At 34.9% G+C, this 18,142-nt stretch overlaps 1 protein-coding gene and 1 long non-coding RNA gene across 2 annotated transcripts in view; one reads left to right on the top strand and one right to left on the bottom strand.

The window, feature by feature from the left end:
• LOC134540228 (uncharacterized) overlaps positions 1-18,142 on the bottom strand; it is an 83,185-nt gene that overhangs the window by 24,266 nt on the left and 40,777 nt on the right. The gene's annotated exons all lie outside the window — the stretch shown is intronic.
• On the top strand, positions 7,028-15,627 carry LOC134540241 (uncharacterized). Its single transcript, XR_010076432.1, has 2 exons — positions 7,028-13,579; positions 14,720-15,627. It is a non-coding gene; the product is annotated as an uncharacterized LOC134540241 (long non-coding RNA).

Genomic DNA, 18,142 nt, shown 5'->3' with positions numbered 1-18,142 from the left:
TTACTTCTCCGTTAAAAAGTGAAATATGAAAATTCAACAACGAGGTCCTAAGCACAAGATATAAGGCTTTTTATTTAACCTAAAAAATTTGTAATTTAAAAACATTTTTTAAAATTATTTAAGGTCAAACAAAGTTCATATTTCAGAAAATGGCATTATATTATAACGACTCCAGGACTCATACCATGTATTGGCCGAACATCAGCCATATACCAACTGAAAGTTGTCACCTTACTTAACAAAATATACTGTTCAGAATTTTTGTCTGGGCCGACACTTTTAATGCCGACGGACAGCAACTAGATCGCGCGCCCAGTTTTACTTGCAGGCAATAGCTTCACCCGCCCATTACAGGCCTTGAAAAAACCATTTTACTTCTCTGTTAAAATGTGAAAAATGAAAATCCAACAACGAGGTCCTAAACACAAGATGTGAGGCTTTTTATTTAAACTAAAAAATTTGTATTTTTAAAACATTATTTAAAGTTATTTAAGGTAAAACAAAGTACATATTTCAAAAACTAACATTATATTAAAACGACTCCAGGACTCATACCAAGTATTGGCCGAACATCAGCCATATACCAAATGAAAGCTGTCACCTTACTTAAAAAAATATACTGTTCAGAATTTTTGTCTGGGCCGACACTTTTAATGCCGACGGACAGCAACAAGATCGCGCGCCCAGTTTCACTTGCAGGCAATAGCTTCACCCGCCCATTACAGGCCTTGAAAAAACCATTTTACTTCTCCGTTAAAAAGTGAAATATGAAAATTCAACAACGAGGTCCTAAACACAAGATATAAGGATTTTTATTTAACCTAAAAAAATTCTAATTAAAAAAACATTTTTTAAAATTATTTAAGGTCAAACAAAGTTCATATTTCAGAAAATGGCATTATATTAAAACTACTCCAGTACTCATATCATGTATTGGCCGAACATCAGCCATATAACAACTGAAAGCTGTCACCTTACTTAACAAAATATACTGTTCAGAATTTTTGTCTGGGCCGACACTTTTAATGCCGACGGACAGCAACTAGATCGCGCGCCCAGTTTTACTTGCAGGCAATAGCTTCACCCGCCCATTACAGGCCTTGAAAAACCCATTTTACTTCTCTGTTAAAATGTGAAAAATGAAAATCCAACAACGAGGTCCTAAACACAAGATGTAAGGCTTTTTATTTAAACTAAAAAATTTGTATTTTTAAAAACATTATTTAAAATTATTTAAGGTAAAACAAAGTACATATTTCAAAAACTTGCATTATATTAAAACGACTCCAGGACTCATACCAAGTATTGGCCGAACATCAGCCATATACCAACTGAAAGCTGTCACCTTACTTAACAAAATATACTGTTCAGAATTTTTGTCTGGGCCGACACTTTTAATGCCGACGGACAGCAACAAGATCGCGCGCCCAGTTTTACTTGCAGGCAATAGCTTCACGCGCCCATTACAGGACCTGAAAAAACCATTTTATTTCTCTGTTTTAAACTGAAATATAAAAATCCACCTACAAGGTCCTAAACGCAAGATATGGCGCTTTGTATTTAATTTAAAAACTTAGTATTTGTTAATAGTATTATTAAAATTATTTAAGGTCAAAAAAGGTACATATTTCAAAAACTTGCATTATATTAAAACTACTCCAGGACTCATACCAAGTATTGGCCGAACATCAGCCATATACCAAATGAAAGCTGTCACCTTACTTAAAAAAATATACTGTTCAGAATTTTTGTCTGGGCCGACACTTTTAATGCCGACGGACAGCAACAAGATCGCGCGCCCAGTTTCACTTGCAGGCAATAGCTTCACCCGCCCATTACAGGCCTTGAAAAAACCATTTTACTTCTCCGTTAAAAAGTGAAATATGAAAATTCAACAACGAGGTCCTAAGCACAAGATATAAGGCTTTTTATTTAACCTAAAAAATTTGTAATTTAAAAACATTTTTTAAAATTATTTAAGGTCAAACAAAGTTCATATTTCAGAAAATGGCATTATATTATAACGACTCCAGGACTCATACCATGTATTGGCCGAACATCAGCCATATACCAACTGAAAGTTGTCACCTTACTTAACAAAATATACTGTTCAGAATTTTTGTCTGGGCCGACACTTTTAATGCCGACGGACAGCAACTAGATCGCGCGCCCAGTTTTACTTGCAGGCAATAGCTTCACCCGCCCATTACAGGCCTTGAAAAAACCATTTTACTTCTCTGTTAAAATGTGAAAAATGAAAATCCAACAACGAGGTCCTAAACACAAGATGTGAGGCTTTTTATTTAAACTAAAAAATTTGTATTTTTAAAACATTATTTAAAGTTATTTAAGGTAAAACAAAGTACATATTTCAAAAACTAACATTATATTAAAACGACTCCAGGACTCATACCAAGTATTGGCCGAACATCAGCCATATACCAAATGAAAGCTGTCACCTTACTTAAAAAAATATACTGTTCAGAATTTTTGTCTGGGCCGACACTTTTAATGCCGACGGACAGCAACAAGATCGCGCGCCCAGTTTCACTTGCAGGCAATAGCTTCACCCGCCCATTACAGGCCTTGAAAAAACCATTTTACTTCTCCGTTAAAAAGTAAAATATGAAAATTTAACAACGAGGTCCTAAACACAAGATATAAGGATTTTTATTTAACCTAAAAAAATTCTAATTAAAAAAACATTTTTTAAAATTATTTAAGGTCAAACAAAGTTCATATTTCAGAAAATGGCATTATATTAAAACTACTCCAGTACTCATATTATGTATTGGCCGAACATCAGCCATATAACAACTGAAAGCTGTCACCTTACTTAACAAAATATACTGTTCAGAATTTTTGTCTGGGCCGACACTTTTAATGCCGACGGACAGCAACAAGATCGCGCGCCCAGTTTTACTTGCAGGCAATAGCTTCACCCGCCCATTACAGGCCTTGAAAAACCCATTTTACTTCTCTGTTAAAATGTGAAAAATGAAAATCCAACAACGAGGTCCTAAACACAAGATGTGAGGCTTTTTATTTAAACTAAAAAATTTGTATTTTTAAAAACATTATTTAAAGTTATTTAAGGTAAAACAAAGTACATATTTCAAAAACTTGCATTATATTAAAACGACTCCAGGACTCATACCAAGTATTGGCCGAACATCAGCCATATACCAACTGAAAGCTGTCACCTTACTTAACAAAATATACTGTTCAGAATTTTTGTCTCGGCCGACACTTTTAATGCCGACGGACAGCAACAAGATCGCGCGCCCAGTTTTACTTGCAGGCAATAGCTTCACGCGCCCATTACAGGACCTGAAAAAACCATTTTATTTCTCTGTTTTAAACTGAAATATAAAAATCCACCTACAAGGTCCTAAACGCAAGATATGGCGCTTTGTATTCAATTTAAAAACTTAGTATTTGTTAATAGTATTATTAAAATTATTTAAGGTCAAAAAAGGTACATATTTCAAAAACTTGCATTATATTAAAACTACACCAGTACTCATACCAAGTAGTGGCCGAACATCAGCCATATACCAAATTAAAGCTGTCACCTTACTTAACAAAATATACTGTTCAGAATTTTTGTCTGGGCCGACACTTTTAATGCCGACGGACAGCAACAAGATCGCGCGCCCAGTTTTCCTTGCAGGCAATAGCTTCACCCGCCCATTACAGGCCTTGAAAAAACCATTTTACTTCTCTGTTAAAATGTGAAAAATGAAAATCCAACAACGAGGTCCTAAACACAATATGTGAGGCTTTTTATTTAAACTAAAAAAATTGTATTTTTAAAAACATTATTTAAAGTTATTTAAGGTAAAACAAAGTACATATTTCAAAAACTTGCATTATATTAAAACGACTCCAGTACTCATACCAAGTATTGGCCGAACATCAGCCATATACCAAATGAAAGCTGTCACCTTACTTAACAAATTATATTGTTCAGAATTTTTGTCTGGGCCGACACTTTTAATGCCGACGGACAGCAACAAGATCGCGCGCCCAGTTTTACTTGCAGGCAATAGCTTCATGCGCCCATTACAGGACCTGAAAAAACCATTTTATTTCTCTGTTTAAAACTGAAATATAAAAATCCACCTACAAGGTCCTTAACGCAAGATATGGCGCTTTGTATTTAATTTAAAAACTTAGTATTTGTTAATAGTATTATTAAAATTATTTAAGGTCAAATAAGGTACATATTTCAAATACTTGCATTATATTAAAACGACTCCAGTACTCATACCAAGTATTGGCCGAACATCAGCCATATACCAAATGAAAGCTGTCACTTTACTTAACATAATATACTGTTCAGAATTTTTGTCTGGGCCGACAGTTTTAATGCCGACGGACAGCAACAAGATCGCGCGCCCAGTTTTACTTGCAGGCAATAGCTTCACCCGCCCATTACAGGACCTGAAAAAACCATTTTATTTCTCCGTTCAGAAACTGAAATAAAAAATTCCAACTACGGGATCCTAAACTAAATGTGTAAGGCTTGTTATTTAACTAATTAAATTTGTATTCTTAAAAGTATTTTTTTTATATATTTAAGGTCTAACAAGGTACATATTTCAAAAACTGGCATTATATGATAACGAGTCTAGGACTGATAGCAAGTATTGGTCGAACATCAGCCATGTATCAAATGAATGCTGAAATCTTTCTTAACAAAATATTCCTATCATAATTTTTTACTGGGCCGACACTTTTAATGCCGACGGTCCTCAACAAGTTCTTACGCCCTGTTTTCCTTGCAGGCAATAGCTTCACCCGACAAATATGTTGATATTTTTATTTATTTCATTATATTTGAACCACTATTATAGATTTTATTATTTATTGCATACTTAATTATTGTATATAAGTTTTTGATATGTCTTACTAATACTGCAAGGGGTGGAAAATTTTCAATCTGCGCTGCCATCGGAAGAGGACGTGTTGTGGAGCTGCTCCAAGGGTTTATGACGAGCGCAACGACCCGACCTTTCAAAGTATAAAGAAAGGTTTCCTTTCTGCTAAGACGCTCAGGCTATAAAAGTGTCAACTCATCTATAAACTTATAGTCACCCGACTTGGCTACACCCGGGAAGCTAACATCCCTATAGCCTCTGCCTTCTTGTCGTCGGGCGTACATTCGCTAGCTTCGCTCGCGCGTGCTGTCGGCCGGGAGTGCCCTGCGTCCTTTGGGAATCACCTAAGGCGGGCAGTTCACCGAAGGGGAGTCGATGAGTAACCGTAGCGTTTACTCACGGCATGCGCGGGGTGTGTCGCCCTGCCCAGGCCCTTGTCTAGGAAATACAAAAGAAGCACAAATCTGTGAAAAATTTGTCCATAGCTGAATTTCTGCCAATTGTTAGAGTTGACTATGCTTAATAACATACCTGAAGTTTACCGTTGTAGACCTTATGCGTATCACCGAAAACGTGCAGTTAAGTCCTAGAAGTTAGAGTCTTACAGCAGTCCATTAAAATGATTCCCGTTTACGCAGTTAATAACGTAGACTCTCTGTAAGTGCATAAAAATAATCCAGAAACACTATTCAACACGATCACGTTAAAAAAAATTCAATGTTGAATAAAAAGTTGAAACAAAGTCGATAACGTTATTGATTATGTTTTTTTTTTAAACATTCATTGAAATAAAAGTATGATTTACATACAAAACAAGGGTCGGCGTGTGTGCCGTCCTGCGGCGGTGCTTTGGTCGCAGCAAGCCGGCGCGACGAGCGTTGCACGCGACCTTCATGGCCATGTTTCAAAGTTCCGAAGATTTAGTTTAGGGATTGCTGCAGATATGTTACGTTTATTCGATTTAACAAAAAATCAGTTAAATTATCGCAAATAAGATAATAATCTTATATTTTTTCTTAAGTTATGATGGCTCCATAAAGTTGCAATAAACAATTTTGTTAGAACTTGTCAACAGGAACACCCAAAAATACCAAGTTTAACAATTATGTATACAAATATCTAAAAAAAATTGGGAAAGCTTTCCTTCTCATAAAGAACGATTTAAGCTTTTATTTTTTATTTGACTAAATCTGTTTGAAATGGGAAAATCGAAACACTAATGAACTTTAAAGTAATAACTCTAGGCATCGGACGCATGACGTCACATTGGAGATGAGGCACAATATCAATATTTGAGAGCATGTTTTCAGTTCGTAAACTTAAAAAAAAAATGCTTTAGTAAAGACTGAAAAACCAGATTAGAAAAACTAAGTAAAGAATTTAAAATTAATACCAATACTAATCAACAAATAAATATATGATAGTTATTGTCTTATTCTATTACTTCAGTAACGTAATCTATTTTTTATCCAGGCTTCATGGTCTATTAGAAACAAAACATTTACAGTTTTCATAGCGCCCATAAAGGTTTGTGGTTTTTATCTTAGGTAAATATTTTCATTCTGATGTATTGAAATAAAATCAAATAAACTTTTGCATCTACTTACATTAGTTAATTGGAGGAATTTACTAGCGATTTTTATCTTTATTTTTAATATCTTTGTTGCCTGTGACTAAAACACTCCAACACAAACGACTTTAGCATGAAGCCTAGAGCAGTACACATTGCGACGCTCTAACGGCTCTAGCGACCCAATAGGTTATTGTAGACAACTAAATATATACCATTTAAAAACTAATAAATATCAAGAAACTTAATTTAAAAGACTTTCAAGTTCCTGTAGTTTATATATATATATATATTAATTCCTGCGATTTTGTAAAAAAAAACATTTCGCAAAATTTTGTTGATACAACTTTCTTATTTTGCATTATATATATATTAATTCCTGCGATTTTGTAAAAAATATAATGCAAAATAAGAAAGTTGTATCAACAAAATTTTGCGAAATGTTTTTTTTTACAAAATCGCAGGAATTAATATATATATATATATATATATATATATATATATATATATATATATATATATATATATATATATATACACACACACACTTCTAAACTTTCAAAAGTATAAAAGATTTTGAAAACTAATTTTATTTGATAACTGAGAAGATACAATAATAAAAACGTTTGTAGAATTCATATTTGTAGAGCGCAACAAGGAGCTAAGATTTAGGACATAACCGCTAGTTTTCTGAGTGATGCACAAGGTATGGGGCGATAAACTGTTGATATGTTACTACAGAACGTTGATTCTAACTCTACTAAATAAATTCAGCGTTTATGTTTTTTTTATATTAAAAGTGTTAGTTTCCTAAGAGCTAAATTCACCGCAGCCCAAGTGACTTCAGCACCTCCCGCAGTAGAATAGGCCTACACATTACGCCGCTCGGAACGCTTCAGCGTCAGCGGGCAGATCAATGGAGTCACACTCTTAAGCAATATACCATTTGTTAAAGCTTAAAAAATATGCAACTTCGTTGGTTTAAATGAATTTTACGTGGGGCCTTTCATGTTTATGTAATTGTATTTTTATTTTCTTAAATTAAAAAAAAAATTGGTTGTCTGTAAAGTCGGTTTATGGACGATAGTTTAACGTGACGTCATAACAAAATATTGATGAAATGATTGCATACTTTTATGAATAAAATTGAATCAATTTTATTGAATTATCACTATTTTGTATTGATACAAAGAAGGAGTGAAATGAAATCTACTACCTATTTAATGAAAATATATTTAATCTTTATAAATGTGTTTGTTTTTAACAATTGAAGTTAAGTTCCTAGAACATTTTGGGCTTCATTATGAGATTATACTATAGAAATTGCATTTACAAAATTTATTTTTGTGGGTCAATGCAAGAAATTGTAACATAGGCCTTAACTGCACGATTTTGGTACAACGCACAGGGTTTGCAGCGGTAAACTTTTGATATGTTACTAAGAAATATTGATACTGCTGCTGTACAAAATTTCAGGTTTTATGTAATTTTCCATATGTTAAAAAACTTTGTTTCCTAAGACCAAAATTTGTTCCAACCCGAGCGACTTAAGTACCCACACGGTAGGATACACACTACGACGCTCGGAACCTTTCAGAGGCCCGGTCAATTGAGTCAGAGAATTAACCAATATACCATTTTAAAGCTTTAAAAATATGCAACAACGTTTGTAAAAGGGATTATTACGGCGGACCATATATCTTTATGTTAATCGTGTTTTTAATTCTTTCGTTGTGAATAAAAGACACTTCTTATTACTTCATCGATTAATATCGTACCTTTAGTATTAACATTTTGAAAATGTTTTAACATAAATGTGTAAAATGGTGTTTCTAGATTATTTGGATGCATTTACGGAGAGTCTACGTTAATAACTGCGTATACGCGAATCATTTTAATGAACTGCTGTAAGTCGCTGCCATCTAGGACTTAACTGCACGTTTTCGGTGATACGTACAAGGTCTACAGCAGTAAACTTTCGGTATGTTATTAAGCATAGTAGGCTCTACCACTGTGCAAAAATTCAGCTTTGGGCAAATTTTTCACAGATTGAAAGCTTTGTTTCGTGGACGACTCGGGGTGCTCGCCTCGCAACAAGAACCGGGGGCGACAGCTGCAGGCACTCTGGAGCCGGGGCGCCCGCCCGGGCTGTGTGCCTGCGGGGAGGGCGTAGAGGCAGTCAGTCACGCCCTGGAGGTTTCCAATACAGGAGCTCTTTGTTGGGAATATAGTGAATACCAACTCGCGGACAATTCGGCGGAAGTCGCTGTTGTATCGTCGGCCCTGAGAAGATCAGTGGAAGCCGATTTTTCAAGTCGATAATGGGAAAGGAACGAGAATATTATAATAATACAAATTTGACAAAAAGTTGCGTGTAAAACGTTACACTACCAAAGCGTTGTGCTCTTATTTATGACAACTTGGTATTGTTCCACGTAGTGAGAACAAAACATGCAACACGCTTTGTTGCTGGTAAGACGAGAGTCGTAGCGCCAAGGTGCCATCCTTAAGGACGTGGTTCAGGTGTATAATACATTTTCTGCCATTGCGATACTTCACTGTTATTCTATTTGAAAACGGGAAAACTTCTATTGCTGCCTATTCGAAGACTTAACTTTGCTATTGCAATTAAAGCTAACGATAATTAGATAAAATAACTTTTAACTCTAAAAATAGGAGCTAGAGTATGAGTCAAAATGCTGTCAATCAGTGTTGTTATGTAACAGATACCTAACATTTTATTCATACATGATAATCAAAATATGTAGTTTCATTGTTTTTCTAAAGTATTATCCCTAAAGTCTCCTACAGATACAATTGGATCATAGTGCTCCATTAATGAGGAAATAATTATTTTCTTTATTTTGGTGAATACATGTGATGGCAAAATTAAAATTTTTAAGTGAAATAAGTATAAATACTGCTAAGAGTAAAATAAGTTTTATGGATTACTTAGATGCTTTGTGCGTTTCCTTTTTTTTCTTAACCTAACTAAAACCAAATGTATTTGGGAGGGTCTGGGTTAGGGAGAGACCTAGGTCCGTCTCAGGCCGAAGCCTATACGCTCTAATCATGCAGGGGTTAGCCATGCAGGAGAGGTCACATGCATCATGTGCTAGGAGGGAATTGGTCAGCCATGGCCACCATTAAGTGCCATGACAAACTCCCCTCACTGACTACTCTAGACTAACACTAGATAAGGTGGGCCCAGGTGAAGCCTCTATTGACAGAGGGAAAACCCTGGGCTCATTCATGCTGGATGCAAAATTAATGTATTAATTAACAAGCAGGTTGGTTACGGGAACAGAAGGGTTGTTCTGGAAGAAGAGTTGGACAGAGTAATAAAGCACTACTAAGCGAAGGTGGTGAGCTTGGACTGTTTGGTCCGTGTTCCCGCCATGATGCCAGCCAGCACACATTCTTAAACTAGAAATATCAGTATGAATGTGTACATGTGTATGGGATTATTCTTGGGCGCTTCGCCATTCAAGGTCTCAGGAGACCAAAAAAGTGGAAAATCAGACGATAATTCGAGCCCTGCTGGGCCGAAACACGACAGTATTTTTCGCCTACACGGAAGGACCTACAGGGAGGGCTGCGTCGGTGTTGGGCGTTGTATGTCAATTAGAACCATATTATACTTAATAATACTTAATACTATGAGCTGCCAGCTTAGGATTGCAAGAACTGTGCTTTTTCGCTCCGCGCGCATTGGCCGGCAGTCTGCGCGGCCAATCACGCGCGACTATGGCGGCCGGTGGGCAAGGAGCGATTTCGGCCGCTTATATTTTTGTCTTACGTCCGGATCAAAATTTCCGAGCGATAAAACATGTGGGTTTTAACTATTTACGCATTTATCGTAAAATGTTTCTGGGGTTCGAATGTAAAAGTCTTGCAAAGTTTCCGTGTCCGTTTCACAATGCAAGGCTTCTGTAGGGTAATACATTGGAGCGTCTGTAGCTATTCGAATACATTTATTCTGAATTCGCTGCAGCTTTAATAAATGTGTTTTCGCAGTGGTTGCCCAGACTGGGGCTGCGTACGTAATAATAGGGTGAATCAGTGTTTTGTAGAGCACAGTAAACCGTTCGTTACTGTGCCTCCACATCGCCTGCTCATTACTGGATATAGTGAGCTTAGTCTAACCTCAGCTTGAATTCTCTAGGCATCTATTATCTATATGATGGTGCCAGAGAAGCTTCCTGTCCATGTGGACGCCTAGATATTTTACGACGTCCTTGTGTGGGATTTGTTCGCCAAACAAACGTATTTATGGCCTGTGTTCTACAGGTGGAAGATTTCCGCGAGTAAACACAATAGCTTCGGACATCGTTGTGTTCACTTTGCTAAGCCAGGTCGTACACCATTGCTAGCACACAGCTAATGCATCCGTTTTTTTTCCTAGCCTAATTTAATCTAAGCTAATGCAGTCTGGTAGTGGCTAGGTGAAGTGTGTATGATCTGCTATACAGAAACGTGTCGTTTGCATAGCACATAGCAGCCTAACTTCACTAGGCGGTGTTCGGGGCGTGGCAAATCTCTAGAAGGCTATATATGTTAAATAGAACAGGGCCTAGAATACTGCCCTGTGGTACGCCTGCTCTTATTTGTTTGATGTCAGACATAGTTCTTTAAGTTGATACTGTAAACGTTCTGTCTTCTAGGTAGGACGCGACTAGCTTGGTATAGCAGACCAGGAAATTAGTTTGATATAGTTTGTATAGATTAGCCCCGCGTGATAAACTCTGTCGAAGGCTTTTTCTACGTCTAAAAACGTCGCAACTACATAATCTTTTACGTTGAAGGCGCTTGTTATCTCTTCAGTGAGGCGTATGAGTTGGTGCACTGTCGAGTGATTACTGCGAAAAATCGAATGGCCTAAGTGTACAGGCCTGCCCGATCCGCGGACGAATATTTTCACGTTCTGCGCGCATACTTTTCGTTGGTGATACTGCCGACGAGCGCGGGTTTGAATGGTAGTTTGATGATATGAATTGACAAACTGCTAGACTGTGTGTAATATAGTTACCCAAATAACACTTAAACAACAAAAATGAATTAAATAATAAATAACCATCTCTTTTAAAACTATAACGTGTCAGAACTGAGTGTTATTGTGCAAACAAAGACTAATTTTAGCAAAGATTATTGCACGAAGTAAGGGAGGTAGGGTTATATGAATGGTCAAAATAAGTTTTTATAGCAACTGATCTTGAGAAAATGATTTTTTTGTTTGTGTAGGCCTCAACTTTGACAGCTGAGTAAAGTTTATTTAAACAAAGGCACAGCATTTCAATAAGTGTTTTATTTTTTAATGAATTTCTGAATTATAACCTTGTCACAAATTTTTATGTAGGATACATACAGATGCAAGTTTATTATAAACTGAACTATTAGTATTAATGTTTATACGTTTCATTTAGAAAATAAATTTAGCTCATATTGTTACATGAATTAATATATCTGATACGCTTACTTGCGTTATTAAAATAACTTGCATTAACTTCGGAACAATTGTAACGTGTCCCAAATTTTCGGTTGTAAACGCAAACCAAATATTTTCATTTAATTATATTATTAATTGATGTCATGTTATGTTGATAGAACTAACAAAAAACGGCGAAATATTAATTCAAATTTTTTATATTCGTGCTTTATTGTTTGGCTATTTATTTTGGCAATTTTTCATAGTTTAAGCACTTATGAAAATATTTACATAAAATTCTTATAAATGTTTTTGGAGATTCTTTAATTATGTGTGATGATTCTGCTAATAGTTGTTGAGATAATTGAGGTAGATTACCGGTATTTTACCATTGGTTTTGTATTTTGTATTACTTTAGCTACTTTTAAAATACTTTTAAGTCATTTGGATGGTTGGTTAAGTTTTGTTAGCTTAATTTAAAACATTGTTTAATCGTGTGAATGGCTGGAGGGATAAGGTAATTTAATTTCGAACACTGTTCAATTATTTGAATGATTGGTTGTATACAATATTCATTTAAAATACTGTATATTGGTGTAAATGTTTGGGTAAGTTACGTTAGCCACATTAAAAATACTTAACGGCGTTCTTCGGGATAGGTGTTATTCAAAAAACCATTAAATGTTCTTAATGGAGAACCTTCTCTAGAAAATTAGCATTACTTGAAATAGGGATAACAATCTGCAGGTAGAGAAGTAAAGATTGTGTTAGGTAAGTTCCGGGAAGAGGAGTGGCAGATTTTGCATTTAAAACTGCAGAATAAAAAGTACGAATTTTTGAAAAATTTAAATATTTAAGCTTTGTGAAACGATTAATAACCATGCAACATTTTTAAATAATCAATATTAATATTACAAGAGTGACATATTTTTAATTATATAATCTTGATTTTTGAAATAAATGCTTTTTTTTCGGATGAGGTTGTACTAACCAGCGAAATGATTTTTTTTCCGTATCTAAACTACCGCGTTATTATTTTCCTGCCTAGTATTTTGTTAGTACAATATATAGTACACAATATATAGTGCACAAAATAATTTATTACGGTTGTGGCAAACAACAGTTAACTGGTGTCACTGCTACAAAAGTTTAACATTATTTAGCCAAACTTGTGTTGTGAATGTATTACACTGAAATAAATAATAAAATCACTTCAGGCTATATAAAAAAAGATTGTCAAAATTAAATGATATCGTAGCTTTCGTCCATTCGAAACCTAAATTGGGCGGAGACAAAACAAAATACAGAAAAAAACTTATTTTGTAATAAATGAGGCAATAAAATTAGTTATAGGTATCTAATTTCTTAATTTATTTACTTGAATGGAAATAAATTTGCCATTAGAATCATCATTTGTTGATAACCGCCGTTCTAATAAAATGTAAAACTCAGATTAACGTATATTTCCGTATACATAGCCTACTTTAGCAAAATATCTCCAGAGTGACGTCACAAATTGCTAGCCAGTGAAAGAGAAAGGTGCGCAAAAGGATACATATATAACTTCACGATTATTCACCCGTTATGTTCACAGTTGACAGAACAGAAGAACGAATGAATATCAAGCAATGATTTGTGTAACATTTTCTTAAGTGTTATGAGTACGTAATAAATATTCTCGCAGAAACTGTATGGTGTTATGTAGGCTGAAGTATCTATTTATTCGATTTTTTATTTATTAGAAAACAATTTGATCCGATTTCCGCATAGGTAGTTGAGAAGTGTAATTAGGATAAGAAATTTTAAGCTCAATATTGTGCTAAAACAGATTAAGATAAATTGTAATTGGAACCGAATTAGGGGTTCATATGTAAAAATACAAATGTTTGTTAAGTGACACAATATTTCTGTAAACCTTTGTGTTCTGTACCATTACAAGAAGGAACAACCATATTTCTATACATTTGAGAATAATAACAGTAGTATTACAGAATTATTTTTATTTGGTTTCATATAGAACTTCTATAAGCACTCGAACTATGGTCAATGGACTGGGAATGTTGCGTTTAATGCCGATTATAATTTGTTGTGTTTGTTGCCAGCCAAACTTGTTTAACTATATGATAGAACCTTACACTTAGTACGTGTGGTTTCCAAGTGATGTTATGTTCTCTGGATTATGTAATTACAGTTTCCCTTATACGAATGTACCGAACAAATATAAAGTGTTGTGGTGTATACCACCATTGAAATATAAGAAACCTCTTAGTTAACACTAGGAAAATAACAAATGCAAGTGACAAGTAGCTCATTTGACATTGAACAAGAGGATCGTTCCAAAGAGAGGTTGCACCCTCCTTCCTGAGCGAGCCTTTTGTGACGTTGCAAGTTGTTTCTTGTTTCATTACAAAGAAAAATTGAAAAAGTAAGCCATAAATTGCACCATTTTAAAACATATTTGCAACATTGCAAATAATTGCTTGAATATCTTTCACACTTGGGGTTGGCTAATGACTAAATTTCGAATAAAATTTTCTATTTACTCATTGATATAACGTTACGTTAACCATGCAAGCACATTTGTTGAAATGCAGCATGTACTTTGTATGGTGTACAATTAACAGCATCTTTCATGTACTTTATTTTAATAATTCTTGGGAATTTTTTTTCCAGAACTAATTGATATGTTCTCGCCCCTTAAATACAGGTAACGAGATGCTGGCCCGTTACCATCACATGCAAGGTCTCAATAGTATATAAACAACATTATTCTAATGTATTGTTATTGTGGTGACTAGCGAATGAATGCAGCAGATTCCAACTCTTCAGAATTGTTTCTAGTAGACGCAGCGTCGCACTGCGTGGCTGCGACTGGTTGATAATCGCTGGCTCCTCTGTGACATTGTGGGCATTGGTGAATCAAGCTTGTCGTGAATGTCAGTGCGCTTGCAAACTGACTCCCCTGCTGCAGCTCATACACCGGTCGTCACTGGATTCTGATGTACTTTGTAATAATTAAGATAGTTTCTGAACCAGAACAGTTGATAAGCTACGGTCCTGAATCAAAAAAGGTAAATTTAAAATGTGTCGTAACTTTATCTTTGAGCCTCATTTAGAAAATGTTAACATACTCACCTTTCATTGTTAGGTACATATTTTTTTACACAATCCCGCATAACCCTGCAAGTTATAAAAATTCTTCCAATGTATGAATTTCCCAATTACATACATATTGATAATGCCGAATGTGGACTTTATATATATACACACATGCATACTTACACATATATGTATAATAATTGAAAGAAAATGTTTGCTTCAATGTCTCCCCTATAAATAATAAATGAATTACCTATATGATTAAATATCCGTGTTCTTAGTGGATATAACTAGGAAAATCTGCATAATTTGTATGTATTTTGGTAGTTATTAAAAAAGTACAATTAAACTTACAATATTATGAATTGTCATACCTCTAATGTTAAATTTTACTCTTGTACAGATAGCACACTGTATCTAAGTAACATAATTAAGATGTCACAGATATAATAATTAATACTTACTAATTTTATACGACAATGTGTTTCCGATTCATTTGACTTCTTGCAAATGGGTTATAAATTAAGTATAACTCCAGAGACGTACCAAATTAGGTTACCTTGAGAAACTCATGACGTCAGCGTGTATGGTTTATGTGTTAGGGAAAATTTATTCAAATACTGTGTATTAAAAAAGTGCATGACATGGTATATTATTGTTTTATTTTGAAACAATTAACCCCAATTATTGCGAACACCATGGTAATATGCTTAAAAAATGTGTGAACTCTGGAGTGTATGAGAAGTTATTTCCAGGCCGGCCGTCGAATCGTCCGGTTTTAGGATCGAGTATAAATGACAGAACTTCGACTATCATCCCTTTCTACGTGTGTCTAAAGCCAGCCAGGAGCGTGGAGAAACCCCCCTGAAAAGCCTGACTCGAATGACAATTGAAATGTTTTCCTAACTTAAATTAAACTAAGCTAAAGTGTGTGGGAAAGGGGCCAGTTTAAGGTAGGACCTAGGCGTGTCTCAGGGCAAACCCTATACACTAGAATAAATACCAATTATTTAAGTTAAATACAAAGCGCCATATCTTGCGTTTAGGACCTTGTAGTTGGATTTTTATATTTCAGTTTTAAACGGAGAAATAAAATGGTTTTTCAGGTCCTGTAATGGGCGGGTGAAGCTATTGCCTGCAAGTAAAACAGGGCGCGAGATCTTGTTGCTGTCCGTCGGCATTAAAAGTGTCGGCCCAGACAAAAATTCTGAAAAGTATATTTTGTTAAGAAACGTTACAGCTTTCATTTGGTACATGGATGATATTCGGCCAATACTTGGTATGAGTCCTGGAGTCGTTTTTATAAAATGCAAGTTTTTGAAATATGTACCTTCTTTGACCTTATATATTTTAAAGAATACTATTAATAAATACTATTTTTTTAGTTAAATACAAAGCGTCATATCTTGCGTTTAGGACCTTGTAGTTGGAATTTTATATTTCAGTTTTAAACGGAGAAATAAAATGGTTTTTTTCAGGTCCTGTAATGGGCGGGTAAAGCTATTGCCTGCAAGAAAAACAGGGCACGCGATCTTGTTGCTGTCCGTCGGCATTAAAAGTGTCGGCCCAGACAAAAATTCTGAAAAGTATATTTAGTTAAGAAACGTTACAGCTTTCATTTGGTACATGGCTGGTATTCGGCCAATACTTGGTATGAGTCCTGGAGTCGTTTTAATATAATGCACGTTTTTGAAATATGTATATTTTTTGACCTTATTTAATTTAAAGAATACTATTAATAAATAATATTTATTTAGTTAAATACAAAGCGTCATATCTTGCGTTTAGGGTTTTGTAGTCGGATTTTTATATTTCAGTTTTAATCGAAGAAATAAAATGGTTTTTTCAGGGCCTGTAATGGGCGGGTAAATCTATTGCCTACAAGGAAAACTAGGCGCGCGATCTTGTTGCTGTCCGTCGGCATTAAAAGTGTCGGCCCAGACAAAAATTATGATTAGTATATTTTGTTAAGAAATTTTACAGCTTTCATTTGTTACATGGCTTATGTTCGGCCAATACTTGGTATGAGTCCTGGAGTCGTTTTTATGAAATGCAAGTTTTTGAAATATGTACCTTCTTGACCTTATATAATTTAAGGAATACTATTAATAAATACTATTTTTTTAGTTAATTACAAAGCGTCATATCTTGCGTTTAGGACCTTGTATTTGGATTTTTATATTTCAGTTTTAAACTGAGAAATAAAATGGTTTTTTCAGGTCCTGTAATGGGCGGGTGAAGCTATTGCCTGCAAGTAAAACAGGGCGCGAGATCTTGTTGCTGTCCGTCGGCATTGAAAGTGTCGGCCCAGACAAAAATTCTGAAAAGTATATTTTGTTAAGAAACGTTACAGCTTTCATTTGGTACATGGCTGATGTTCGGCCAATACTTGGTATGAGTCCTGGAGTCGTTTTAATATAATGCAAGTTTTTGAAATATGTACTTTTTTTGTATTTAAATAATTTAAAGAATACTATTAATAAGTACTATTTTTTTGTTAAATACAAAGCGTCATATCTTGCGTTTAGGACCTTGTGTTTGGATTTTTATATTTCAGTTTTAAACTGAGAAATAAAATGGTTTTTTCAGGTCCTGTAATGGGCGGGTGAAGCTATTGCCTGCAAGTAAAACAGGGCGCAAGATCTTGTTGCTGTCCGTCGGCATTAAAAGTGTCGGCCCAGACAAAAATTCTGAACAGTATATTTTGTTAAGTAAGGTGACAGCATTCATTTGGTATATGGCTGATTTTCGGCCAATACTTGGTATGAGTACTGGAGTCGTTTTAATATAATGCAAGTTTTTGAAATATGTACTTTTTTTTAATTTAAATAATTTAAAGAATACTATTAATAAATACTATTTTTTTAGTTAAATACAAAGCGTCATATCTTGCGTTTAGGACCTTGAAGTTGGATTTTTATATTTCAGTTTTAAACGGAGAAATAAAATGGTTTTTTTAGGTCCTGTAATGGCCGGGTGAAGCTATTGCCTGCAAGGAAAACAGGGCGCGCGATCTTGTTGCTGTCCGTCGGCATTAAAAGTGTCGGCCCAGACAAAAATTATGATTAGTATATTTTGTTAAGAAATGTTATAGCTTTCATTTGGTACATGGCTGATATTCGGCCAATACTTGGTATGAGTCCTGGAGTCGTTTTTATAAAATGC

Source organism: Bacillus rossius, chromosome 1, assembly GCF_032445375.1.
Source record: "Bacillus rossius redtenbacheri isolate Brsri chromosome 1, Brsri_v3, whole genome shotgun sequence".
Taxonomy (NCBI): Eukaryota; Metazoa; Arthropoda; class Insecta; order Phasmatodea; family Bacillidae; genus Bacillus; species Bacillus rossius.
Note: the sequence above shows the minus strand (reverse complement) of the source record. Positions and strands in the feature narration are given on the sequence as shown.